General features: G+C 44.1%; 1 protein-coding gene across 7 annotated transcripts in view; it reads right to left on the bottom strand.

Moving 5' to 3' along the window:
• Positions 1-26774, bottom strand: part of LOC133747078 (zinc finger protein 717-like) — a 380365-nt gene that overhangs the window by 345054 nt on the left and 8537 nt on the right. For 6 of the 7 annotated variants that reach the window (XR_009864272.1, XR_009864270.1, XR_009864271.1 and 3 more), the window contains one exon: positions 19491-19623. The exons of the other annotated variant lie outside the window; for it this stretch is intronic. The gene's annotated coding sequence lies outside the window, so the exon portion shown is untranslated. The remainder of the gene's footprint in view (positions 1-19490; positions 19624-26774) is intronic. 7 annotated transcript variants of the gene reach the window in all.

The following is a 26774-nucleotide window of genomic DNA, read 5'->3' on the forward strand; positions in this document are numbered from 1 at the left end:
AAAATCCCAGAAGTGGCAGAGTTAGTCCAACATGATGTGTAATAAAATAAAGATTTCAAGTTACAACTTGGCTAGAGAAAATGAGAATTTGCAGATCCCAGATTAAAATAACCAAGAAGGCCCAATAAAAGAAAACTCAAAAACAAAAAAAAAAAAAAAAAAGAAAACTCAATGTCTTCATATACTAACATTTACTACCTCAGATTTATTTAACAGAAAGGTGATTATTCAAGCTATACCCCATTAGGTAGCCCAATTATACCTGCTAAATCCAGTAAAAACAAAGCACCTCATGATAGATTACTAAAATCATATTGCTATGTGCCATCCACCATGTCCACTGTACCTTATACCTAATGTTAACACATCTGATGCATCTCAATAGATAAATGCTATGTCTTAACCAAGTATGGCAAATGTGTTTTGTTCAAAGTTTTTCCAAAAGCCCCTCAGTCTCAGTTTGCCTTCACCTTGAAAAGACACTTCTGAGGTATACAAATCAGTCCAGGTTCTTTGGGCCTCCCTCCAATGAAAGGGGCTAAAATCCATCAAAATAAACTCTAGGCACTGTCCTTGTGTTCTCAGTGACTTTTTCACTCTAGGGGTTCACAAACCTAAATTCTCTAGATCACCTGTGATGTCCATTAGTTGTCAAAGACTATGATGCAAGTAATTTCCCCTCTTGGAACCTTGTTATTAACTGTGCTGTATGAGAAATGAAGTCTCCTACACAACTTGTGCTTATGATTCTCCAAACTATGTTGTCTGCTAGGACTTTGCCCATGAACATAGGACAGTAAAACCTGAGCATGGTTACTGAGGTGTCCTTAATTAATGATAGACTGGGGCCAGCACTGTGGTGCAGTGGTGTAATTCTTTACCTGCAGTGCTGGCACCCCATATGTGCACCAGTTCTAGTCCCCATTTCTCCTCTTCCCATGCAGCTCTCTGCAATAGCCTGGGAAAGCAGTAGAAGATGGTCCAAGTGCTTCGGTCCCTGCAAAAATGTGGGAGACCTGGAAGCTCCTAGCTTGGATTGGCCCAGCTCTAGCTGGTGCAGTCATTAGGGGAGTGAACAAGCATATGGAAGACCTTTCTCTCTGTCTCTTCCTCTCACTATCTGTAACTACACCTGTCAAATAAATAAATAAAATCTGTGTGTACGTATGTGTGTGTATATATATATACATATGTGTATATATATATATGTATATGTGTGTGTGTGTGTATATATATATATATATATATATATATATATATATATAAAAAATGAACCAAAATGTGGCATTCTCCATTTGGCACAAAGGACAGGCTCCAATATCTACTGTCTGTGTCAGTATGTCAGTATAATGCAGGAGGTTACCCCTCTACCAAACAAGAAAAGCTATTTAAGTTCAGCTGGACACCATTCTGCTGACTATTGACCTTATTTACTGTTAGTCTGGATGCTTTCATTGGTTGCAATCCAGAGACCCAATTTTCCCATAGATATTAACATCAGCAAACATGAAAATTTGGTAAGAAAACCTTAAGCTGAGAGTTATGATTAATAACTATTTTAACAAAATTTCTCAGAACCCATCTAGTCCAAACCTTGGACAATTGGAAGCTGTTGTACTTGGCCCACCCATAATCAAAATGGATTCCAAATTCTTTAACTGCAAGGAGAGTATCATAGACATTAATGCTCCAAACTGATCCAGTTCCCTGCTAATGTGTCTGGAAAAGCAGCACAGGATGACTCAAATATTGGGGCTCCTGTACCCGTGTAAGAGACTGAAAGAAGCCCCTGGCTCCTGACATCAGTCTGGCCTAGCCACAGTCATTGCAGTCATTTGAGGAGGAAGATCAATCTCTCCCACTCTCTCTTTGTAGTGCTGCCTTTCAAATATATAAATAAATCTTTAAAAAAGTAGATCACTTCAATCAATTTGCCATTGCTCAGTCATGATGACTTTTACTACCCGAAGTTCTTTTTCAAAAGATTTATTTATTCAAAAGGCAGAAAGAGGAGCTGGTGTTGTAGTGCAGTGGACAAAGCTGCTATCTGTTACACTGGCATCCTGTATGTGCACCAGTTCAAGTAACAGCTATTCCACTTCTGATCCAGCTCCCTGCCAATGGACTGAAAAAACAGTGGAAGATGGACCAAGTGCCGGGCTGCTGCCACACACATTGGAGGAGAAGCTCCTGGCTTCAACCTGGCCACACTCTGGCTATTGAAGTCATCTTAAAAATGAATCAGGTAATGGAAGATTTCTGTCTCTCCCTTTCTCTGTAACTCAAATAAATAATTAAATATTTTAATATGATAAAAAAGGCAGAGACAGAGACAAAGAAAGAGGGAAAGAGAAGCAGAGAGATCTCCCATCTGCTGCTTCACTTTCTACATGGCTACAACAACTATGCAAGACCAGGTTCTCAAGTCCCCATTTAGGTTACAGTTCTCCAAATTAGATGACAGGAATCAAAGGATTTGAGCCATCATCCATTGCTTCCTGGGGATATTAACATGAAACTGATTTGGAAGTGGAATACCCAAAACTCAGATTAGCACTGCAATATAGGATGTGGGCATCTGTTGTGATGGCTAACAAATTGGAAAACCTAGAGGAAAAAAATGAAGAGATTCCTGGACATATACAATATACCAAAATTCAGTCATAAAGACACATAGAAAAGCTAAATAAATCAAAAACCAAGACAGAGATTGGATGAGTAATAAAGACCCTCCCAACAAAGAAAAGTCCAGGATCAGACAGCCTCATTATTGAATTCTTCCAGACTTTTAAAGAAGAACTGATTCCATTTCTTCTCAAACTATTCAAAACAATTGAAAGAGAGACAATCCTCTCAAACTCCTTCTATTAAGCCTGCATCACCTTGATTCTTAAACTAGAAAAAGATACAGTGGAAAAAGAAAACTATAGAAAAATATCCCTGATGAGGGCCGGTGCCATGGCACACTGGGTTGATCCTCCACCTGCAGATCTGGCATCCCATGTGGGTGCTGGTTCTGGTCCCAGTTGCTCCTCTTGCAGTCCAGCTCTATGCTCTGGCCTGGGAGGGCAGTGGAGGATGGCCCAAGTGCCTGGGCCCCTACACCTGCATGAGAGACCAGGAAGAGGCATCTGGCTCCTAACTTCAGGTCAGAACAGATCCGGCCATTGCGGCCATTTGGTGAGTGAGGCAGTGAAGAGAGGATCTTTCTCCCTGTCTCTCTCTCTCACTTTCTGTAACTCTACCTGTAAGTAGAGTTAAAATTTTTTAAAAAAGAAAGAAACATATCTGTGATGAACATAGATGCAAAAATCCTCATAAAAGAAATACGTAATTGAGTCCAAATGACCACAATGCCTGGAGCTGGGCTGATCTGAAGCAAGGAGCCAGGAGTTTCTCCAGGGTTTCCCACATGAGTGCAGGGGCCAAAGTACTTGAACCATTTTCCACTGACTTCCCTGCCCATTTGCAGAGAGCTGGATCATTAGAGCAGCAGCCAGGAAACAAACTGATGCCAATGTGATATGCCAGTGTGGGTGGCAAAGGCTCAATCTAGTATACCACAGCACCAGCCCCTCAAAAGCAATCACAGATTCAATATGATCCCAATCAAAATACCAACAACATCCTTCTGAGATCCAGAGAAAATAATGTTAAAATTTGTATGGAAATGGAAGAGACCCCAAATAGTTAAAGGAATCTTAAACAACAAAAACAAAGTTGGAAGCCTCATAATACCAAAATTCAAGACCTATTACAAGACAGTTATAATCAAAACAGCCTGGTACTGGCACCAAAAAGTCATGTGGATGAATGAAGTGGAGTAGAATCCCCAAAAATTAATCCACAAATCTACAACCGACTAATTTGTGACAAATGATCTAAAAGAAATCTCTGGACAAAGAACAGTCTTCAAAAATGGTGCTGGGAAAATTTGACCTTCTCATGCAGAAAAATGAAACAAGATCTCTACCTTACAACTTATACAAAAATACAGTGTAAATGGATCAATGATCTAAATCTATGATGTGATACCATCAAATTCCTAGAGGGAAACATCAGGGAAACTCTGCAAGATACTGGCATCGGCAAAGCCTTCTTGGAAAAGGCTCCAAGAAGCACAATCAATAAAGGTATAAATACTCAAATGGGATTACATCAAGCTAAGAACCTTCTGAACCGCAAAGTAAACATTCAACAAGAAGAAGCACCTGTCAGAATGGAAGAAAATATTTGCAAACTAGGCAACTGAAAAAGTAAAATATCCAGAATCTAGAAAGAGCTCAAAAAACTCAACAACAAAACAAACAATCCAGTCAAGAAATTGGCAAAGGATATAAATCGGCATTTTTCCAAGGATGGATTTCAAGTAGCAAGCAGACACATGAAAAACATGCTCAGGAACAATAGCCATCAGAGAACTGCAAATAAAAGCCACAATGACCTTTTGCCTCACCCAGTTAGAATGGCTCTCATACAGAAACCAAAAGTCAGGAGATGGAGGGTTTTGTGTAGCAGGTTAAGCTGCTGCCTGCAGTGCTAGAACCCCACATGAATGTGATTTTGAGTTCAGGCTGCTCCACTTCTGATCCAGCTCCCTGCTAATGTGCTTGGGAAGGCAGCAGAAGATGGCCCAAGTACCTGGGCCCCTGCACCCACTTGGGTGACCAGGGAGATGCTTCTAACTCTGGCTTCAGATTGGACCAGCACCACCTGTTGGGTCATATGGAGAATAAACTAGCAGATAAAATATTTATGTCTCTCTGCCTCTGCCTCTCCCTCTCTGTAACTCCACCTTTCAAATAAAGAATTCTTTTGAAAAAGTCGACAAACAATAAAGGCTGGTGGAGAGGTAGAGAAAAAGGTACCCTAACCCACTGTTGGTGGGAATGAAGCTAGTACAGCCATTATGGAAGGCAGTATAAAAGTTCCTCAGACATCTGAAAACAGATATACCATATGATCCTGCCATCCCACTCCTGGGAATTTATTCAAATGAAATGAAATAGAATATGCATATGCACGAGTTATCTGTACCCTCATGTTTATAACAGCTCAATTCACAATAGTTAACATGGAATCAACCCAGATGTCCATCAACTGGTGACTGGAAAAAGAATATGAGCTATATATACAGTCTAAAATACTATTCAGCCATAATTGAGGATGAAATCCTATCTTTTGTAACTAAATGGATGCAACTGGAAACAATTATGCTTTGTGAAAGAAGCCAGTCCCCACAAGACAAATACCATATGTTTTCTCTGATTGGTGGTAATTAATATATAGACAACAAAATGTAGCATGAGTTAAATTGACATTTTGAGATTTGGTTATTGCTCACAGAACTTTTCTGTACTCTTTGATAGAGTATCGAAAATATACTCATTGATATTTCTGCTACTACTTGAATTCTTTATCTTATAGTGGGTTGAAGCTTGTGATTCTAAAATAAAATCAAAGCATGCAGTTGTAAAAATTGAAAGAAAATAAAACAAGAAGGAGGGAGTTGGAAGTATGAGACAAAGGGAAGATAGGGTAGGATGTATCAGTTTGCTCTTAAATCTGTATATATAAATTACATGAAATTTGTTCACTTAATATGAGTTTTAAAACATAAACTTAACACTAGAAGAAAAAGACCTGAGATCAGTGTTTTCTGGATCACCACTAATAAAATTTAGTCTTCATTTATGTCTAATCATATTTGATTTTTATTTTATAAGAAAATTAACATTACCATTCTTAACAAGCCCATCCTGAATCATCCATATCTATCAGTTCCCACTATGCTAATTTCTCATGAACTTAAATCCATATCATCTTAAAAAGATGCAATGTGGGGCTGGTGCTGTGGCATAGCAGGTAAAGCTGCTGCCTACAGTGCTGGCAACCCATATTGGTGCTAGTTCAAGTCCCGGCTGCTCCACTTCTGAACCAGCTCTCTGCTATCGCCTGGGAAAGCAGTAGAAGATGGCCCAAGTCCTTGGGGCCCAGCACACACGTGGGAGACCCAGAAGAAGTTCCTGGGTCCTGGCTTCAGATCGACGCAGACCAGCCATTGTGGCCAACTGGGCCACAATCAGCAGATGGAAGACCTCTCTGTCTCTGTCTCTCTGTACCACTCCTCTATTTGTGCAACTCTGACTTTCAAATAAATAAATCTTTTTTTTTTTTTTTTGACAGGCAGAGTGGACAGTAGAGGGAGACAGAGAGAAAGGTCTTCCTTTTTGCCGTTGGTTCACCCTCCAATGGCTGCCGCGGTAGGCGCGCTGCAGCCAGCACACCGTGCTGTTCCAAAGGCAGGAGCCAGGTGCTTCTCCTGGTCTCCCATGGGGTGCAGGGCCCAAGCACTTGGGCCATCCTCCACTGCACTCCTGGGCCATAGCAGAGAGCTGGCCTGGAAGAGGGACAACCGGGACAGGATCGGTGCCCCGACTGGGACTAGAACCCGGTGTGCCGGCGCCGCAAGGCAGAGGATTAGCCTATTGAGCCATGGCGCCGGCCTAAATAAATCTTTTTTAAAAAAACCTGATTCATGTCATTATTTATGTCTTTTAGAGGCTTTGCAGATGTTGATTATGTGAGCCATGAAAATGCATAAAATGCAAATCCTAGAATAGGCAATTCCATGTTCACTAAACTGGTAAAATCCAGTGCATGTGTTGAAAAAAATACACTAGCAATAAATTTGAAAAACTGTTAAGTATTATAAGTGGCTGTCAAAGAGCTAAAAACCTGACAATGACTCATTATGTCATTAATTTAATACATAATGCTGAGAAAAGCAGAAGTATTTGTTAAAACTTCTGCTAAAATGCACTTGATTTATAATATTTGAATGCATCTTTCTTATATGTAATGTAGTCCTGTGCTACTTTAGAGTATCAGAAATTTAAAATGATGGACTGGTGCTGTGGTGCAGCAGGTTAACACCATGGCCTGAAGTGCCAGTATCCCATATGGGGGCCAATTCAATACCCAGCTACTCCTGCTCTCTGCTATGGCCTAGGAAACTAGTAGAAGACAGCCCAAGTCCTTGTGCCCCTGCACCCATGTGGGAGATCCAGAACTAGCTCCTTGTTCCTGGCTTCAGAACAGCACAGCTCCAGCAGTTGCAACCAATTAGGGAGTAAACATAAGATGGAAGACCTCTCTCTCTGGCTCTCCTCCCTCTTTGTAACTCTGACTTTCAAATAAATAAATCTTTAAAAATTAAGAAATGTAAAATGTGAAAGGTTTTTAAAAATGTATTTATTTATTGTGAGGCAGAGTTACAGATATAGAGAGGAAGTGAAAGAGAGGTCTTCTATCCACTGGTTCACCCCCAAATGGCCAGAAGGGCTGGAGCTGGGCCAATCTGAAGCCGGTGCCAGAAGCCAGGAATCAGCAGCTTCCTCCAGGTCTCCCACATGAGTGCAGGGGCCCAAGCATTGATATCATATTCCACTGCTTTCCTAGGCCATTAGCAAAGAGCTGGATTGGAAGTGCAGAAGCAGGGACTCAAACTAGTGCCCATATGGGATGCTGGTACTGCAGGTGGAGGCTTAACCTACTATGTCACAGAGTGGGCCCAATGAATGGTTTTAGGAAGACACCTTTCATGTGGAATAGGCTGCAATATTGTAAGGTAAGGTTTAGCTTTTATTTTTCACACATCAGCATTCATCTTTTAGCAACTATAAATATTGAATATCATACATATATACATAAATATAGGTAACTGAAGATTTTGTTGTCATTCTTTCTAATCTTTTTTTCAATGTCTGCTTATAGGCCATCTTATGGATTATTATATTGATGTTACCTGTACACAACCAACAGACATTTCCACTGTAGAATGCGTTTATATGTACAGGTATTTTTGTTTGTGTGTACATGAATGCACATTGTATGGAGATAGCACTGACAATAATACTGTGAGAAATCCTAACGCTGATTTCAAACTTTCTGTCCTCCCTAGAAATGGCTGTCATTGTAGCAGACCACAGGGCCCCTTTTGATGTTATGGACTGAAATGTGCCTCCCTAAAGCTCAAACACTGAAGTGCTAACCACCAACATGACTCTACCTCAAGAAAGTGCTTTTAAGCAGGTCAAATGATATATGTGTCTGTCTCATTGGGAGAAAGGCTTCTGGAAAAATTGAGCCTTTTAGGACCTTAATCTTATATTTTCAAGCTCCACAACTCTGAGAAGTAAAATCCCATGATTTAAATCATATTCTCTGTGGTATTTTCTTAGCAAATTAATACATCCTCATTTCTGCCAACATTTCATGCAGTCATCTAGAAGGTTCTCATGATTGGCAGAGAAATATAAAAATTAAAACTATGACTATAGATGACCAACTATTTACAAACACAAAAAAGATATCCCAGAAGCAACTTACTACCATCCTCCAGTACCCAGAGAAAAACAAGAATGAATCAAGTTGCAGGGCAGTAGAAAAAGTGAATAATGAAAGATCACTGCAGAAATAAATAAGGAAGGGGCTGGTGCTGTAGTGCAATGGGTTAGAGCCTTGACCTTGCATCCCATATGTTGCTGCTATGAGACCAGCTACTCTACTTCCCATCCAGCTGCCTATTAATGCACCTGGGAAATCGGTGGAAGATGGCCCATGTTCCTGGGTGCTAGCACCCACATGAAAGACTTGGAAGAAGTGTCTGGCCTTTCAAAAAAAAAACCTAAAAAAATAGAGGCAGTGTTAGCACTGTTGGAAAAACAGACACATAGTTCAATGGAAAAGAATAGGCAGCTGAAATAAACTGACTTTTCTATAGGCAACTCATCTCATATTTAACAAAGAAACTAAAACAAACAGGAGAAAAGATTCCTTTTAGCAAATGGTCTAGAGGAAAGTGATTATCCATATGTAGAAGCCTGAAAATATACCCCAACACCTCATACACTATGTAAAAGCAACTCAAGATGAATTAAAAATCTAGATACAAAACCAAAAACTAAGTAAAGATAGAGGAAACTATGAAACATTAGCTAGAGAACAGTTTTGGGTAAGATTCCAAAAGCACAAGTAACAAAAATAAAACATATGAATTTGAGTGTATCAAATTAAGATACATCTTCACAACAAAGTAATCATCAGAGTGAAGATTAACAAACAGAATGGCAGAAAACATTGAAAACTCTACATATGACAAAAGATTGATAGCCAGAACATACATATATAGAACTGGAAAAACTCTAAACAAGAAGCAAAATGTACAGTTAAGAAATGGGCAAGGCCAGTGCTGTGGCTCAACAAGCAAATCCTCTGCCTTGCGGTGCCGGCACACCGGGTTCTAGTCCCAGTTGGGGCACCAGATTCTGTCCCAGCTGCCCCTCTTCCATTCCAGCTCTCTGCTATGGCCCGGGAGTGCAGTGGAGGATGGCCCAAGTGCTTGGGCCCTGCACCCCATGGGAGACCAGGAGAAGCACCTGGCTCCTGCCTTTGGAACAGCGCAGTGCACCGGCCACAGTGCACCGGCCACGGTGGCCATTGGAGGGTGAACCAATGGCAGAAGGAAGACCTTTGTCTCTCTCTCTCACTGTCCACACTGCCTGTCAGAAAAAAAAAAAAAAGAAAAAAAAAGAAATGGGCAATGATCAGAATAGATATTTCTCAGACGAAGAAATATAAATGGTTAAGACATATATGAACATGCTCAATATCACTCACCATTAGGAAAACATATATCAAAACCAATAGCAGACTCCATCTGTGGGAGAAGACAATGTTTGGGTTTTCATTTGTGCAACAAGTGGCTTTAGAGGACCCTGTTCACCTCTAGAGGGCAGAGTCTACATGGCAGTAAGGAAACCTTAATGTTTTCTAATGGGCCTGTTAAATTTGACCAGTGCCTACTATATTTGCCACAACTTTCCAGTCTCACTACTTTCCTTCTTCTTCCTCTCTCTGTCGCTTGTAAAAATAGTATACCTTCTATAAACTGAGGATACTTTTTTTTTTGTTTTTATTCCTTCTGTCCCTTATGATATTCCTCTAAGAAATCACAACCATCAAAGTATTCATTCATTTATGCAGTCTGCAGTTTTCATGGGCTACTACATGGCAAAGTACTCGGTTAAAGGAAAGGTATAGGCCAGGAACTGAGCAAGGTTCACAATGATGAAGCCATTGAGGGAATGAACCCAATGGAAGACCTCTCTTTCTTCCTCTCTCTGCCTCTCCTTCTCTGTCTGTGTAACTCTGATTTCCAAATAAATAATCTTTAAAAACTAGCTAAATAAATAAATATAGTAGTAACCTGGTGGCAACACCTTTCTATCAGAACATGTGAAGCACTCAAACACAGTTTGTCATGGAAAGTCAGCCATAGTTTTCCAGGGCACATCTTCTACTCCACTATGTGGACATCTCTGTGGGGGGCAAGGGGCACTTATTTCTTCCCTTCTTCTTTCTTACCACTCTCACAGTTATAACTTCTATAGATGCTTCCACAGACCAGTCTCTATGAAATTGTAGAACTAATTTCCTCCCATGTCAAAAATGTCACGGGTTTAAACACAGAACCCAAAATAAGACAAATAACTGCCCTTCTTAATTACACAGTGTGGAATATAAGGTTCTCACTGGATCACTGGGTAACTGTAAAGTACTAGGCAGAGAAAAACTGTTACTTATCTGTATTTATGATGCTGTAATTCTCCACTTTATGCAAACTCAGATTAAAAGAGCTCCAGTTAGTGGGCAGCACTGTTGCATAGTGGGTAAAGCTACTGCCTGCAGTGTCAGCATCCCATATGGGTGCCAGTTGGGATCCTGGCTGCTCCACTTTGCATCCAGCTTTCTGCTGTGGCCTGGGAAAACAGTAGAAGATGGCCCAAATCCCTCATCTCCTGCACCCACCTAGGAGACCTGGACAAAGCTCCTGGCTCCTGGTTTTGTATCAGAACAGCTTAGGCCATCTATCTCTGCTTATGCCACTCTGTAACTCTGCCTTTTAAATAAGCAAATAATTATTTTAAAAAACAGCTTCAATGCAGAAGAAGCTCCTGGCTACTGGCTTCAGATCAGCACAGCTCCAGCTGCTGCTGCCAATTGGGGAGTGAACCATCGGATGGAAGATGTCTCTCTCTCTCTCTCTCTGCCTGCCTCTCTCTGTGTAACTCTGAGTTTCAAATGAATAAATAAATCTTTTTTTTTTTTTTGACAGGCAGAGTGGATAGTGAGAGAGAGAGACAGAGAGAAAGGTCTTCCTTTGCCATAGGTTCACCTTCCAATGGCCGCTGTGGCCAGCATGCTGCAGCTGGCGCACTGCACTGATCCAAAGCCAGGAACCAGGTGCTTCTCCTGGTTTTCCATGTGGGTGCAAGGCCCAAGCACTTGGGACATCCTCCACTGCATGCCCAGGCCATAGCAGAGAGCTGGCCTGGAGAGGGGCAACTGGGACAGAATCTGGCACCCCGACTGGGGATAGAACCAGGTGTGTTGGCACCACAGGTGGAGGATTAGCCTATTGAGATGTGGTGCCGGCCAATAAATAAATCTTTAAAAAAAAAAAAAAAAAAAAACTCCAGTTATTGACAACACAGTAGACTTGCATTAATTTTAGTTCACTTTTCACTTTGCAAAGGGATCAGTGGCAGGTAAAAACAGTTGACAACCTTGCTAACCGGAGAAGAAATAGCTGAAGACAGAAAATGAAAAGCAGCCAAATAAATCATCAGCTATGATTCCATGGCCTTGTAGAAGAAATACAGCCACAACTATAAGGATTAAGTTGAGCCAGAATAAAGGAACTAAAACTAATGCTAACCATATCTTTCTGCTTCTATATAATAGCTGAGCTTGCAGGACATGTGCTGTCTTTAGAGAACAAAGAAGAAAGAAAAGCTTCTAACCCTTATCCTGTTGTAACCTATTCCCCCAACCCCTTATCTTGTTTTATTGCTTTACTGCTGCCCTGCAGCTTGTCATCCTGTTGAAACATACCAAGGTCTTGTTGCCACCCCTGGCCTGATGGAATTTTCCCAAGCCCCTTTATCCTGCTGTCCTGCCATGCTCACCGGAACCCCCCTTCCCTGCTTAATTAAGCTGCTTACTTGAGCTGATAAGAAAAGAAAAAAGACTGCAGAGCATGGACAGCCCGTACCATCCTCCGCCTTGCTTCCTCAAGCTGATAAGAAGAAACTATCCCTGACCCCCATCCCAAGCCCCTTACCTAGCAACCATTTATTTGCCCAATAAAAATACTAGTAACCTGTAGCTTGCCCAATGAAACTGTAACACAATCAGGTATGCTAATAGTGTAGTTTTTAGCTTAAATACTCTGTGAAACTGATGTTGGGGGCCGCTCTCTCTCTCTGCACCCTACCAGAGGGTGCTGCTGAGACGGCCCATTTGCAAATGTAATAAACTTTCCTCTTGCCTTTTGCATCGATTGGAGTGGAGTCTGTGTTTCTGGGGTCCGGTTTGTGGGTTTGTGGGACGCCTGCTTAAGGGGTCTTACACAACCTGAGACAAAGAAAGAGAAATGAACCCCATCCAACACAAACCTTGAAAAGTGGATGCTCACAATTAATGAGTGAAGCAGCTGTCCACTGATATCTTGTCTAGGGAGGGAAGATGCCCTAAGTTCTGCTTCTGAAAACTCCAGTCATAAATCTGTCCTCGTAAATCTGTCCCTGGCATCTCTTTTACAAACATACTGGACCCACCGATAGTTGGAAATGTGGTCCTATGTCATGTAGGCTGCATTTAAACCCACCAGTACTATAACAGCTGAGGTATGATGCTGGTGATCCTATGAATATTCTAACAAACTTGAATTTGATGCTCAATTCTCAGGAAATCATTCCAGCTGAGCCTAGGGCCATTAATATAAACTCCTTGGACCCTCCACTCTCTCTGTGCCTGTTTGAAAGAAGGGAGTTTTGCCACCCCAGATTTCTGTAACAGCTTCAAATTCCAGATTGGAAAAATCTGATAATTAAAGACGGGAAAGGGATCAATGCACAAAGCTTCACACTGCTCACATGCTTCACACTGCTCCCTCTGGGAAAAAGCTAAACACTCAGGGCCACACCCAGCAGGTGTGTCCGTGGGGACCCCACCAGGAAGATGAGGTGCAGGATGAGAGCAGTGGGGCAGATCCTAGTCAGATCTTCCTTCCCACCCCTCTGCTGCCCCAGGCTCTCTGCTGAAGACCATCCAGCCCCACCCTGCAGGAACCAGCCCAGGAAACAGCAGGAGGCCCTGCCAGACTGCATTCTGAGACCACCCACAGTGGGAACGCAGCTTATTTAACTGGAGAGCAGGAGTCTCCCCGCCTTCCTTCCCTGTGCTTTCAGCTGCCCTGCGTGTGCAGTTTCCCAGAACGCTGCCCTCTCCTGTAACCACTAAATAAAGCACATTAGGGACAGGCCAGGCGCTGGGAGCCTGGGAAGCCTAGGTGGGAGACAGAACAGCCCGGGTCCCAGCCCTTGACCTCGGGAAAGCTGCCATGATCGCTGAGAAGTAAGTGAGCCTCACTGGGGGCCTCCAGCCGCCCTGGCACCCACCCTTCTCCCTGACACCCACCCTTCTCCCACACGCGTCCCCGCCCGTTCCTGTACCCCAAACCTGCTTCAGAAAGTCCCAGGAGTAGGTACCTTTTCTTCTGGAACCACAGGGAGCGAAGCGGGGAGAGTGGAGCAGAAAGAGTCCCTGGCACGTGGGACCCACAGGCGGAGGATGAAGAGGGAAGCAGCAGCAGGAGGCAGGCTCGGTGAGCACCCGGAAACTGCCTGGGATCCCATGTGCAGAGCAGGAGATGCAGTAAATGCAGGAGGAGTAACACAGCCCCCAGGGCAGACCTCCACCAGGGAATGAACTCCCTCTGGTCCAACCCTTGGGCGGGCACTATCACGCGCATGCCCACAGGCATTCGGAAGGCAGATTACATCGGAGATCCTGGGTACTCTGGGAAATGGAGTCCAGGCCACAGCATCCCTACAGACACCAGCTGGCCCTCCCCAAGGGGTGCAGGCTGGGGTGGGTGCCCACAACCAGAGGGCATTTGCTTTTGTTAAGTCCCTCCTTCCTGTCCTTCCCACCCCAAAATCTCAAGGATCAGTTGCTGTTCTTCCTTTTTGAATCAAAATTTTAAAGATTGACACCTACTGCTGCTACTGACCCCAAATCCTGGCTCCCTCGTAACCTCTGTCTCTTCCAGAAAAATCTTATTTACTGCTTTGGCCCTAGAAATCATAAATGGCTATGGTAGAATGTAACTTTTAACAGAGGTGTAGAAGGCATGGTTTAACATCCAGTTTTGAGGATACAATTTTTATTTGTGTTTTATGGATGTTTACAGTTCTTTTAAGATTTATTTATTTATTTGGAAGTCAGAGTTACAGAGAAGGAGAGGCAGAGAGAGAGAGAGAGAGGATTTCCGTCAGCTGGTTCACTCCCCAATTGGAGGCAGCGCCACAACACTGACCCCTTACAGTTCTTTTCAAATCATTTTACACTGTCTTTTTATTCATCTAGTATGGAGACAAACAGAGGAATGGACACAGAGCTAACACAGCTGAGTATTCAAGAAGACAGGTTAAGGGGTTAAATGCCTTATATCATTTATACCTTCGATTAATTCTGGGGACAGTATTATCTGGAGTTTACAAAGGAGAAACTGAATGGAAAGAGCTTAGAAAAATATGGTGTTTTTTAATATCATTAAAAAGTCTAAGTTAAAGGCCAATCAAGGGGTCAGCGCTGTGGCATAGCAGGTAAAGCTGCCACCAGCATTGATATTCCATATGGGTGGAGGTTGAGTCCCGGTTACTCTGCTTTCAATCCAGCTCTCTACTATGGCCAGGGAAAGTGGTGGAAGATGGCCCAAATCCTTGGGCAGCTGCACCTGTGTGGGAGACACAGAAGAAGCTCCTGGCTGCTGGCATCAGATCAGTACAGCTCTAGCCATTGTGACCAATTGGTGAGTGAACCAAAAGATGGAAGATGTCTCTCTCTCTCTCTCTCCCCTTCTACTCTGTGTAACTCTGACTTTCAAATAAATAAATAAATCTTTTTTAAAGAGCCAATCAACATATAATACTAGTTTTAAAAATCTTTTTTTTGTCTTGGGCCTCAGTTTTTAAAATCTGATTTCTCATAGGGAAAAAATGTGAGAGATACAAAGACTACCTACGAAAATAATTTACACTGTAAAGAACCACAGAGGATTATAACTTGTCTAGAAAACAAAGGAGATTCAAAGTTTCTATTATTTCATGGTAATTTTTTCTTATTTTTAATATCAAGATAGTATGTAAATATGCAGTGCTAGGTATTTGTGTGTTGTTTGATATGTTTTATTTTTAAGCAGAAATTCAAAGAGATAACTGGGTAACATGGGGTTCTATATCTCTGATTACTTCTCTCAATTAGAGATCATGGGATTAGAGTTGGTGCTGGATTAATAATGCTTAAATCTTTATCCACTGACTTCACACCACCATTCACTATGAAAGACAATATTCTTTGGGTAGATTGCTCTTTCTTGCCAGACTGTAAACTTCATGGGGTCTAGAAACATATTTGCTTTGACACTAAAACTCAGCATCTTGACAGTCAGTCTTTTAGTTGAATGAATAAATTATATACAAAATAAATATTTCTGCCCCTGAAGAACTGCCTAATAGAGAAGAAAATAAAAATTGATTTGATGACTGTCAGTATTAGGTGAATATATAATTTGTTGTTCTGATATAAGCTTGGTCATAAAAAGGGCATATTAATAATGACACAGAGTTGAAGTGTATAAACATCTAGGGCCAAGCGGGTTAAATGTTCACCCTAGCTATGTAAGGCATTCCATGTCAATAGGAGAGGAAGGAGGAAGAGGGGAGGGAGTGTAGGTGGGAGGGTGGTTACAGTGGAAAGAATCTCCATGCTCATTAATTATTAGCAAAGAGAGAATCTATGATCATTTGTTGCTTAAGAAAGGGTGATAGGCATTATTTAATTATAATGCAGGCATTAATGTTTTCCTGTCTCTGAAATAGGAAGTCTATAACTCAGAATTCCTTGCTGTTTCATCAAAAACAATTCAAAACAAAAACCTAATTAAGCATAAGAGGAAGTTATGCATTAGAAGTGTATTCTAATTTCTAGGAGATTCAGTGGTTAGAAAATTCATCCCAAATCTTGCTGCAAAATGTCCCATATATTTTCCATGACCACTACCCGTAAGCATAAACTCTTTTTTTTAAAAGATTTATTTATTTGAAAGTCAGAGTTACACAGAGAGAGGAGAGGCACGGAGAGAGGAGAGGCAGAGAGAGAGAGAGAGAAAGATCTTCCATCTGCTGCTTTACTCCCCAATTGGCCACAATGGCTGGAGCTGAGTTGATCCAAAGCCAGGAGCCAGGAGCTTCTTTCAGGTCTCCCACTTGGGTTCAGGGGTCCAAGGACTTGGGCCATCTTCTACTGCTTTCTCAGACCATAGCACAGCTGAATCGGAAGTGGAGCAGCCGGGACTCAAACCGGTGCCCATATGGGATGCTGGCACTGCAGGCGGCAGCCTTACCCACTATGCCAGAGCACTGGCCACCATAAACCCTGTCTTCCTCAGAACCAGTATCCCAGACACCAGCCACCACATGACATCCCACGGCACACTCCTCCCCCCCCCCCCAGCAGTGTTCTGCAGCTCCTGCTCCTCTCCACTTTCACTGGAAGGATCTGCTGCTCCTTTTCTTCATGCAAGTAAGTCTGATTCAGATGATGTCCCTGATACACTTGGCTGGCAAGAGCCATGGCATGTGTCCATGACCTAGCTAAATGCAAAGCTGGAACATTTTTAACTTTTCACTGCCATGGTGAGACAAGGACTCCATCTAATGAAGTAGGGGATTTTTCAGGGAGTCTACAGAATCAAATATGACAAAATGACAAATCTTAACCAAAGAGTGTCATGGTAGAGAGGAAGAGAACCCAAAATGAATTTTTCTATCTTTTCTTTTCTGATATAAGTGCCTAAAAACAAAGCCAAGGAGGGCTGCCACAGACCCATTCTGAAAATTCCTTAACATCTTCATTTTCATCCAAATTAATACATTACTTGAAGAAAATAAACTTTTACATAAATGAAAATGTAATACTACAGACAAGTGTACAGGAGAAAAGAGGCACTCAATTACCTTAGAAAAATCTGGGTCCATTAATGTGTAGCTCCAGAACCAATGCTGCAGTACAATAGAACCACAGTCTCTGACATTCCCCCTCCACCCTGATGGATCTTGGGTTTTCCTCCCACCTTCCCTCTCCTGTGAATATCTAAATAGTAGGACAAAAGGAATCCAAAGATACGATGATGGTATATAACATGGAATAAACATACTGTTTTAGTCAGTACAATCCTCAATACTACAATAATTATTTCTAGTTCACTGATTACAAAATTAAGTATATGAAATCTATTCCTAATTAATCATCCCATTGAGAGCTTAATGTAGACTTTCAGAGGTGAAAGAAACAGAGATATGTGTAGAGATGTGTATCTCTAAAATACAGATTTACCTCTGTACATTATAGACAATATACCATGTTTGTATTTTTTTTGCAGTCTGGCATAGTTTATTACATCCAGCTTGCCACTTTGGAAATTTTATAATTAGACATTAATATACAACAAATTTTGAATCTTTACAGATGATATAGAGCACCCTAGGCCCTTCCAAGGGCAGAAGACAGATCAAGAGCTCATACAATGGCTTCAACCACAAGGAGCAGATGAAGATATCATCGGAAAGATACCTATTTCTGCAGTGTGGTTGCTGAGCAGTTCTGCCCTTACGGATCTTGTTTGGAATATACATAGTATGAATTATGTGTCACTCTCACAATTTATTTAGCTATTTTTGAAGTTAACACCTTAAAAAAATAACTTGAAAGACAGCAACTGAGATCCTCCATCTACTGCTTTATTTTCCAGATGCCCATAACAGCTGGGGCTGGCCCAGCCAGGAACTCCAAGCCTTTAAGCCATCATCTGCTGCCTCCCAGGTGCACAAGCCTGACCCACTATGAACAGATGCCCCTACATTTTTTATTTTCCACAAACTTTTTGAAGTCACTTTTGCCAAAAGGTTCCTGACACCTCTCTTGTTGCTTTCATAGTGGCAGACCCTGGAATGCCATCTCCCAGTACAGAAGACAGCCTCAGTAGTCCTCGAAGATCAAGAAGTAGGTGGATGGTGACATCTTTGTTGTTAATGTAACTGTGAATGTGGCCAGTACTGCAGCTCATTAGGCTAAGCCTCTGCATGCGGTGCTGGCACACCAGGTTCTAGTACCAGTTGGGGCACCGATTCCATCCTGGTTGCTCCTTTTCCAGTTCAGCTCTCTGCTGTGGTCCGGGAAGGCAGTGGAGGATGGCCCAGGTGCTTGGGCCCTGCACCTGCATGGGAGACCAGGAGGAAGTACCTGGCTCCTGGCTTTGGATTGGCACAGGCGCCAGCCATAGCAGCCATTTGGGGGTGAACCAATGGAGGGAAGACCTTTCTCTCTGTCTCTCCCTCTCTCACTAACTCTGCCTGTCAAAAAAAAAAAATGCAACTGTGAATGTCCATATAATTTTGTTCTGTTTACACAAAAATATCTTTGTTTAACAATTGAAGATTGATGCTGTAAAAACTGTCCTCAAATTTTTTGCTATTTTATTATTTATAAACCCATTTTGAAGATTTGTAGATCCGTAAGTCCCTTGAGGACAGTGCACCCTGGTTTTGATATCCTTCACAGAAATAAATACAAAATGATTTCCATGGTGGGGGGAATCACTACAAACTATTGAACTTGTCTGAAAGCAAATAAGAGGCTGGGAGAATGGCTGCTCTGGTTATGCACAGTAACTACTATAGCACTTAAATAGGTATAAAGAATCTGACTGTAGGAAACAAATATAAAGAATTGTCTTGGGCCCTCTGCCAGCTCTAATCCTCTCATTAGGGAAGTGACAGTCCGACAGTCATGTGAACACACCTGAGGGGGATGCAGCACTGCCCCTCAGGGCAGGCAATGAGCTCTTCCCCTTCAAATAGTGGCAAGGTTGCAGCAGGCACACAAGGAGTTGCTCTTCCTTTAAGTAACTGGGGAGTATTTGTCAAAAGTATTAAACTAAAATTTGGGAATCTCTGTATTGCCCTATCCTCACATTACTTAACATTCAATTACATGTTTTAAAAAATTTTATTTATTTATTTGAGAGGAAGAGTTACAGAGAGAGAGGCAGAGAGAGAAAAGGGGTCTTCCATCTGCTGGTTCATTCCCTAAATGGCTGCAATGGCCAGAGATTGGGCCGATCTGAAGCCTGGAAATCAGGAGCTTCCTCTGGGTCTCCCATGTGGGTGCAGGGGTACAAGCACTTGGGCAGCTCACCCTAGCATGCTGCCTGGTTCTACTGTTCAAGCACACATCTCCCATTCTCTTTTGGCGGGTCTACTGTAAAGAACGGGGAGTATCTACAGTAATTAATATCTTACTGTTGCTCTTGCTGTCCACCTGCAGGCCTGAGGGAAGAGCACCTAAATACACACTGTGGAGTTCTGGACGTAGTTTCCAAAATTCAGTCTCTTCGCAGCTTAGGGACTCTGTCCTCGTCAATCACCTTAAAGCCTGCAGGAGTAGGGAGAAACTGTGTTTGAAGAATTCGCAAATAAAGTGCATTGAAGCCAACCACTACCACCTCCACCACACCCCTAATTCAGGGTTCTGGCAAATCCCAAGCGGACCAGGAGTGACTCAGGAGGTGACCTCGACTCTGAAAGGCTCCAAAGAGCCTGGTGCAGCCAGGGTGAGCTCAGCGCATCGCCCTCCCGCCCCCGCCACTAGGACGCCCGGCTCCCAGATCCTCCAGGAGGCAAGAGGCAGCCCCGCAGGTCCAGGCACACGCGGACGTGCATCCAGAGCTGTCCCAAAAAGCAGGCCCAGCTCGGGTGTCGCCTCCTGACAAAGTCGCTGTCTCCTACTCCCTCCCGGAAGGTTGCAGGCCAGCACCCTGAGTCGAGGCCCTCCCGTGAAGAAAGCCGCCCCCGTGGGAACCCCGCTCCACCTGCGGGCAGGGCTGGGGAAGAAGGGCTAAGCCAGCCTCCGCCCCAGGACTGCAGCCTGGGAAAGTCCAGGGCTCCAGCGCCCCTGCAGGGCGTGGTGTCTCCCTCAGTGCGCTCTGAGCCCGGCCTCAGCCATCAGCAGCTCCCTTGCTTCCAGAATCTGCTGCAGGGCGGCTCAGGCTCCGCCCGGCCAGGGGCCTCGGACCAATCCTCCCTGTCCTGGGACAGGACCGGCGCTGCCAGACTTGCCCCACGCCGGGCCGGCTATAAAGGCGGTGGTCATTGGCGGGCACCTGGTAGTTGTGGTGTGTGCGGGTGACGTGGGTGGTGTTACGTTCTTGGCCATTGAGCTCAATTTTGGACGTTGGGACAAGAACACAGGCGGCAGTGATGAGAGCTAGGAGAGCCAGGAGGGGAGGCAGACCCGGTGAGTGTGACCCTCAGCCTCTCCCGCCAGCCCCGCTGGCTGAGGTTTGCAGCAAGAGTGGCACTTGGGGAAGCAATGAAGGCCGAGTCTCAGCAGGAAAACCAAGGGCCCGATGCGGATTTGCACACTGATGCTGCATCTGTGTGGTCTGCTCGGGCAGACACCCAGGAAGGGCTTGGTAGGAGGGCGCTGGAGGTGCACTGGGCCCTCGTGCACAGCCTGATGTAGGCATCCAGGGCAGCAGAGTCCTGCAGGGTCCCTAGAGATGCTGGCCGAACTGTGCCTTCCGTCATCCACCCTCCTGCGCTGCCGCTGGGGCAGTGCTTCTGCGGTTGGATGTCTCGTTCGAGTCCATGGTCGTTTTCTCATGATGGGCTGACCTCACGCAGTGACAACCATGGAACAAATCACTGTTCTGCGGCATCTGCCTCCCAGGAGCGTTGCGGGTTACAGGGGGGCACGGGTGAGGCGGTGGCACCTCCTGTGCGTGGTCTCTGGCCCTTCCAGGACCGAAGGTGGAAAGGGAAGCAGAGGAGCTGGCTCAAGGTAGTCCCGCTGCGGGTTCCATCAGGTGTGAAATGTCTCCCGATTGCGGTTAACCTTGCAGGGAAACTGTCCCCTTTTGTGGGCCAGAGACAGCATCTGCTTTATTAGCTGTGCAGTATATCGAAAATTAAAATTTGGGCAGTCCTATCTTTAGTCCTCACAGCAGCACTTACTTTATGAGGAACACATGAAACTGCTCAGTAATTCGGTGCTGAGTTTTTTTTTTTTTTTTTTTTTTTTGGACAGGCAGAGTGGACAGTGATAGAGACAGAGAGAAAGGTCTTCCTTTTTTTTTTTTTTTTTTTTTTGACAGGCAGAGTGGACAGTGAGAGAGAGACAGAGAGAAAGGTCTTCCTTTTTGCCGTTGGTTCACCCTCCAATGGCCGCCGCGGTAGCGCGCTGCGGCCGGCGCACCGCGCTGTTCTGATGGCAGGAGCCAGGTGCTTCTCCTGGTCTCCTATGGGGTGCAGCACCCAAGGACTTGGGCCATCCTCCACTGCACTCCCTAGCCACAGCAGAGAGCTGGCCTGGAAGAGGGGCAACCGGGACAGGATCGGTGCCCCGACCGGGACTAGAACCCGGTGTGCCGGCGCCGCAAGGCGGAGGATTAGCCTGTTGAGCCATGGCGCCGGCGAAAGGTCTTCTTTTTTGCCATTGGTTCACCCTCCAATGGCCGCTGCGGCCAGCGCACTGCGCTGATCGGATGGCAGGAGCCAGCTGCTTCTCCTGGTCTCCCATGGGGTGCAGGGCCCAAGTACTTGGGCCATCCTCCACTGCACTCCCTGGCCACAGCAGAGAGCTGGCCTGGAAGAGGGGCAACCGGGACAGAATCCGGCGTCCCGACCGGGACTAGAACCCGGTGTGCCAGCACCACTAGGCGAAGGATTAGCCTATTGAGCCACGGTGCCGGCCCGGTGCTGAGTTTAATATTAGGTTGGTAAGCCTGCTATTGGCTTTTGGTTTGTTTGTAGCTATTGGATGACTTTATTTGGTAAAAATGCATTCAGGTCAGTAGTGTACTCAAGGATGGTCATTTAGTGAAATGTACTTTTTTTTACGAGTAAAAGATTGGAAGACACGATTGAGCTACCTCAAAACTCCACCACTCCTGGGAAGGCCACAGTTGGCAAGAAAAGCCCGTAGCAAACTTTCATCAAGTAAGTTGAGATTCCTGTTTGCAATCTGAACAGCTCACTGCTGAGCCAGGAGGGGAACTGCTCTGAGCACAACTCACTACAGAACTGCTCTTGCAGACTTTCCCCGAAGGAAGCACTGCTGTGGTCAGAAGCATTCCAGGAGCTGCTGGCCTGCAAATGTGAATTAGTCCTGAATTTAATCCATTGCAAGTATCACAAGAATGCAGAAAGGCTGTGTCCTCAAACACACATGAGCAGCTCCCCAAGGGGAATGAGACTTAACCTAGAAGGCCTGTTTATCTCCCTTTATCTCAGCATATTCACCCCAGGTGGGGGAGATAAATCACCCTTCAGCTCTGCAATGGCAGTGCTCTGGGTGGAGGCTGAGGATGCTTTTCATTGCAGGCAGTGTTTGCAAGAGACTTAGTTCCCTGACGATTTGTGCCTCTCCTACAAATACATTTTGGCATTAAAAACAAACTGAAGTATTTATGTTTTAGTAGTATGGCACCAACTTAAGTATTTTGCCTACTGGCATCTTTGTCTTTAAAGAGCTAAATCCTCAGGACTACAGGATTGAGTAAAAACTAGAAAATAGCTAATCCTAGTACTAGAAAAGCACAAGGGATTATTTGATCATTCGGTTCTTCATATTTCACATGCTTTTTTTCCTACTTTTCCCTTCCTACAGATATTCTGGCTGTATTGAAGGCTTTTTTAAAAACTGAATTCTGTGAAGAAAATATAGGCTTTTGGCTGGCTTGTGAAAACTTCTGAAAAATCCACCCACCCCAGAAGCTATCCTTAAAACCAAGGTAAATATATACAGTCTTCATAGAAAAAACCCCCAAAGAGGTAAGACCAAATTCCTCATTTCAGTATAAAGTGTACACCCTTGGCACCAAGAAGCAACAAAGGAAGTAAAGATATAAGACTAAAGCAAGGGCCAGGGAATCTGAAAAGCTTCCTTTCCTGGTGTCCTGGCTTTCAACTAAGTATCCCCAGACCTGGCAGGTGGAGCTCATCACAGGTTACAGCTTCTGATTTTCACTTTCAAAGAGCAGAGCTCCCTTTTCTAACGAAGGATAATGAGTGATCTTTGTTTCAGATGAGCATGCTTTCAAACCAAAACTCTTATTATCCAAAATATACAAGAAGCTACAACTCCCAGCTGTACAACTGCCTGGAAAAGGGTGTACAACATGATGTTTTACTTATTTGAAAGGCAGAGTTGCAGAGAGAGGTCTTCCATCTGCTAGTTCACTCCCTAAATGGCCACAGTGGTCAGGGCTGGGTCAGGCTGAAGCCAGGAGCTTCCTCCAGGTCTCCCATGTAGGGGCAGAGGACCAAGCACTTGGGCCATCTTATGCTGCTTTTCCCAGCAGGGAGTGGGTAAGAACTGCAGTAGCTGGGACTCAAACTGGCATCCATATGGGATGCTAGTGCTGCAGGCATCAGTGTAACTTGCTATGCCACAGCACCAGCCCCAGGTAGAACACTTATCCCTGTTTTTTGGAATCAGAGTTCTACTAGGGCTTGAGTGAAAAACCATAGATCGGCCGGCGCCGTGGCTCAACAGGCTAATCCTCCACCTTGCGGCACTGGCACACCGGGTTCTAGTCCTGGTAGGGGCACCGATCCTGTCCTGGTTGCCCCTCTTCCAGGCCAGCTCTCTGCTGTGGCCAAGGAGTGCAGTGGAGGATGGCCCAAGTGCTTGGGCTCTGCACCCCATGGGAGACCAGGAGAAGCACCTGGCTCCTGCCATCCGATCAGCACAGTGCGCAGGCCGCAGCGCGCAGCTACCGCGGCAGCCATTGGAGGGTGAACCAACGGCAAAAGGAAGACCTTTCTCTCTGTCTCTCTCTCACTGTCCACTCTGCCTGTCAAAAAAGAAAAAAGAAAAAAACCATAGATCACCACAGACACCATGGTTGATGAGAAAAAGGGAGCCCCAGAGTAGAGGACATGTTCTGTTTCCTAAGGCAGAAGTCTGTGACTGCCAGAGACTGACATTCAATTCAGTTCCCTCAGAACTAATGATTCCAAGCTAGGTAGTGAGTCAGGAAGCTGGTGACTGTCCAGGAGATGCTTGTATCAGAACAGCTTCCACCACTGTACAGACACAGGCAGGAAATATGTGGTCTGAGGGGGTGGGTTTTGCTGGAAAAGCAGGACTGTGAGATAGAAGATAATGCAATGGAATGCTGTTGACCTAAACTCATTTAAAATCAATAGGTCTGGGATTCTGTGGCCTTAACTACCTAGCTGTATATCTTTCATTAAATCAGTTCATGTTACCACATAGTGGTTTTGAGTCCCAACTAACGTAACATGTTGACTAGGTAGAAGAGTACTAAAGTTCTTGTGACTCCATTTCATGCATGCTATTCTTGTGTATTGCCGAACCTGAAATGATGTTTGAATTGTTAAATGGTATATAAAATAGTGAGTGCTTGTGTGTAGAAAACCACAGTGTCTATTACAAGTGCCAAAAACTCTTGAAGGCAGTTAAGCTTTGAAGTGGTCTTTGAATATTTGAATACATTTATTTCGATAAATACTGTCATTGAATACTTACAGTCCAGGTGTGAGCTGATTTGATGTTGATAACTAGAATTATGACCAACATAAGGGGAAGATCTTTGTAGTAGAGAAGAAGTGTGCATTACTGTGTCTGTGCAGGGAGAACTGACAGCCCCAGAGCTGAGAAGAGGGTGGCAAGGAAGATGCTCTTTTCTAAACCTAAGTCACAGCACATCCTTAGACCCACCCAGGGTAAAAAATTTTACCCAGGGTAAAAATTACTAACAGAATCTTTTATTAAACAACAGGGTCTTTGATGAGAATAGAACATTGACCTAAATCCCTTTTTGAGGATTGAGAAACAACTAAATAGAAGTGAACTGTATGGAGACAAACACCAATGTTACATTACTCAACTCTCCACTGCACCAATGAAGGAAGAAAACAAATGGAAAATATGGGCCTCCCCCTTTTTTGTCCTCTTTTCTTTGGTTCCAACTCACATGGGCTTCCAGAAGACATACATGGAAACTGTTCTCTTCGTGGTCAACATAGATCTCAGAATTTCCCTTATTCATTTGCCTTCACTTGCCTAACAGATTTTGATTATGTTACTTTAGGTAATGAGGAAGGCAACAGAAGTGCACTTTTCTCCCTCATTTTTATAACATTTATTTGAAAGGCAGAGTTACAGAGAGGGTGTAGAGACAGACCTTCCATCTATTGGTTCACTCCCCAAATGATCACAATGGCCTGAGCTGAGCCGATCCAAAGCCAGGAGCCAGGAGCTTCTTTCAGGTCTCCCACAGGAATGCAGGGGCTCAAGCACTTGGGCAGTCCTCTGATGCTTTCCCAGGCACATTAGCAGGGAGCTGGATTGAAGTGGATCAGCCAGGACTTGAATCAGTGCCTATATGGCAGTGGCTTTACCCACTGTGCTACAGTGTGGGACCCATATATGTATATATTTCAAAGACTCATTTATTTGAAAGGCAGAGAGGCAGAAGAAGAGAGATCTTTCAACCTCTGGTTCACTCCCAAAATGTCCACAACAGTGGAGGCTGGGCCAAGCCAAAGCCAGGATGTTGAACAGTGTATAATCTCTAAGTATTAAATTGAAAAGGCTGAAGCTGGTGCCATGGCATATTGGGTAAAGTCACCACCTGCAGTGCTGGCATCCCATATGGGTACTGGTGCATGTCCTAGCTGCTCCGCTTCTAATCTAGCTCCCTGCTAATGTGCCTTGGAAAGCAGAAGATGGCCCAAATACTTGGCTCCTGAATCCATGTGGGAGACCTGAAAGAAGCTCCTGGCTTTGGATCAGCCCAGCTCTAGCTTTTTGCAGGCACTTGGGAGTAAACCAGCAGATGGAATATCTCTTGATGTATGTCTCTCTGTAACTCCTTAAAAAATAAACCTTTAAAAAAATAAGGTTTATTGACATGTGCTATGATCCAATCCAGTAAAAGTAAGAGAAGCAATAACTATCACTACCTATATTTTTATCTAATTTAAGTATTGTGTAAACTAAAATATACAATACTAGGAGTATACTATCAGTAATTACACTACTGAGGTGGGGACTGCGGTACACAGGTTAATCCTCTACCTGCAGTGCTGGCATCCCATATGGGTGCCAGGTTCTAGTCCTGGTTGCTCCTCTTCTGGTCCAGCTCTCTGCTGTGGCCTAGGAGGGCAGTGGAGGATGGCCCAAGTGCTTGGGCCCCTGCATCCGCATGGGAGACCAGGAAGAAGCACCTGGCTTCTGGCTTTGGATCAGTGCAGCTACAGCCATTGTGGCCATTTGGGGAGTGAACCAATGGAAGGAAGACCTTTCTCTTTCTCTAACTCTACCTGTCAAATTAATACATAAAATCTTTTAAAAAAGTAATTACCAATACTCAGTGATTATAATTAAGAATTTTAATAACTATATTGATTCTTTTTTTTTTTTTGACAGGCAGAGGTAGACAGTGAGAGAGACAGAGAGAAAGATCTTCCTTCCATTGGTTCACCCCCCAAATGGCTGCTATGGCCGGCACTATGCCAATCCAAAGCCAGGAGCTGGGTGCTTCCTCCTGGTCT

Source organism: Lepus europaeus, chromosome 18 (assembly GCF_033115175.1).
Source record: "Lepus europaeus isolate LE1 chromosome 18, mLepTim1.pri, whole genome shotgun sequence".
NCBI lineage: Eukaryota > Metazoa > Chordata > Mammalia > Lagomorpha > Leporidae > Lepus > Lepus europaeus.